General features: G+C 37.0%; 1 pseudogene; it reads right to left on the bottom strand.

Annotated features, from left to right (window-relative positions):
• LOC122150178 overlaps window positions 1-2,615 on the bottom strand; it is a 51,445-nt pseudogene that overhangs the window by 33,440 nt on the left and 15,390 nt on the right.

Here is a 2,615-nt window from a genome sequence, read left to right as displayed (position 1 = left end):
AAAAATGCTGATTGGCAACATATCTCATATTTATATGTGAACTGAAAGTCTGCATTTGACTATATAAATGTTGCAAAAATAAACATACTTTAGTTCTGATGCAAAGTTTAAAAAAAATAAAAAATAAATAAAAAATAAATAAATAAATTGAAAGTAGAGACCAAGGAGGTAAGGAAAGTGAGAAATGAAGAATAAAGCCTAGTTTGGGACTTGAGCTTTAAGAATTTAGTTGTTTTTTGAGTTCAGTAGCCTTACTCTTGTGAGCCACGCAGAGAATACTATGAGAGTTTGAAGATATCTGTAGTAACTTTGGAAAATTTGTTTTAAAAATTCTTATTTCAGTGTACTCTGCTTAATTAAACCCAATCGTCTGATATTTAATTACATGAAAATCATATATAATTTTTGACAATATAAACAATGTGTTTTGGTACACTAATAAATGAAAGTTGAATAGTCATGCTATGATATATACTGATACTTGCAATAGTTTAACTAACATTAACCACTTCCAGATAATTAAATTTCATTTTCTTTGAAGTTTAAAATCTTTCATTTAAATGAGAATCTTGTTTACATTTTGAAGTAGTGCTGATTTGGAAAGGCGCTAATTATTAAGTATTTCAGACCAAGTACTGAAGAATTGATAATGATACACATGCAAAGTTAATTAGAAATCTTATCATTCAAGGTCAAGTTAGAAGGGAAAGCCTTGACATTTTGATATTTAGATGAAAGATGTGAGAGCACAGAGTAATGATGTATTGAAGTAAGATATGATTGTCTAAACAGGAATTGCTCTACATAGTGCTTTAGAACAACTGCCACATTAAATGCTGGTTGCAGTTCAAAATAGAGGCTGAAATAGTTGCTTTGACTAGTCCCTTAAAAATCACTCTTTAAAATCTTTTAATCACTGACTAACATTCTTAATTTATGTTATTTTTATCTTGATTCATGATATACAGCTCCAATAAATGGTTTGAAATGCCAAGTACAAATGACTGCCTGACAACTCACAGTAAGGCTTTATGCATTTATTTTTTTTTTGTGTGTGAATGGTATTGCTAATATATTTGAAATGTATACTCTGCCTAGTATGTCCAATCATGCCAAAACATTAGTGATGAGTAGCTTTTGTATAGAGTATACTGAGTCAAGATACTTTTGAAATAGAATATTTTTCTTAATCCTACACCCAAAGGTGTTAGTTAACATAACTCATTACCTGACTTTCATTTAATCAGTGGATGTCCTTCCAATGTCTGACTAATCATGCATTCATTCCACAAACATTTGTTGAGCACCTACCCTCTGGGCCCAAAGGAATAGTATGGGACTAAGACTCTCAAGGAACTCAGGTCAAGTGGAGAATCAGAGTAAAAAGAGAAAAAAGTTAGGTGGAAGAGACAAGTGTTTGAATAAAGATAAACTTATTATAAATTTGTATGTAAGCCCAGAAGAAGGAATTTTGGGGAACTTATGTGTCTTAGGATGGGTTTTCCAGAGAAGCAAAACCAGTGAAACATTAGAGAGAGAAAAAAAAATTTATCTCAAGCAAATGGTTTACACAGTTGTAGAGTTTGGCAGTTCCTGAAGACTTCTCCTGATTCAGGTAGCTGAAAGGACTAATGAACCCAAGATTGGCAGGCAATAGAGTAAGTCCCCTACCATCCAGGCAAACCACTGGCATATCTCATGAATCAGTATACATCACGTATCTGGCCATTTATCCTTTCTCAGCAAAGAGAGCAAACAGATTACTGCTTGAAGTTCTGCACACTGGGGGGATTTCTCTTCACTGTCCTTCAGGAAGGTCCCAGGAAGTGGCTGCAGAGCTGCTACTGTCCACTTTCAAGTGGTGTCTGCATATTACAGAGAACCATCTGTAAATGAGGTGTGTTTTCTCTTTCTTAGTCAATTGTTCATAAGGTACACTTCATGAGGCCAAAGGTTCAGACTGGGAAGAGGGAAGGTAACATGACTTGACTGGAGACCATAGGCATTTGGGCCACTTCCTCATTCAACTTACTGTGCCTTCAGGTCCTGCTTGTGCCTGATCTCTTACATACCACTTCCATTTAATGATGGAGTGCTGTTGTGCACATCTAACTTATGACTCTATGGGTCAGAAAATACCCCCTTCATGATGGGAAGATCAGACCACGCGGTGGCTTGGTGGCCCATTTTTAGGCACTCAGTCTTTATTAAAGCCCAGTAACAAGTCAAAAGCTATTTCTCAAAAGGAGGGTAGTTATCTGAAGAGGTTGGCAGGGCTTTGCTATGAAATCCTAAGGTTCTGCACTGTTATTCACCAATAGGGGCCTGACAAAGACTCCAAACAGCATCTCTATCTTCCTCTGGCACTTCAAGGATCATTGGATCAGCTGGATCGTATGACCAAAATGGCAGAGCAAGTTATATGGCAGCCTGAACCCCTTGCAGAGTCTTCTCTTGTTCTGGGCCTAATTCAAAGCTAGGAACTTTTCCAATCACTTGATAAATAGGCCAGAGTTGTTGTTGTTGTTAAGTGCCGTCGAGTCGTTTCCGACTCATAGCGACCCCATGCACAGCACAACGAAACACTGCCCGATCCCGCGCCAGCCCCACAATCC

The sequence above is a fragment of the Orycteropus afer genome, unplaced genomic scaffold, assembly GCF_000298275.1.
Source record: "Orycteropus afer afer isolate SDZICR_OR568_19922 unplaced genomic scaffold, OryAfe1.0 scaffold00100, whole genome shotgun sequence".
Lineage (NCBI taxonomy): Eukaryota > Metazoa > Chordata > Mammalia > Tubulidentata > Orycteropodidae > Orycteropus > Orycteropus afer.
This window is presented reverse-complemented; position numbering and strand designations above follow the sequence as displayed.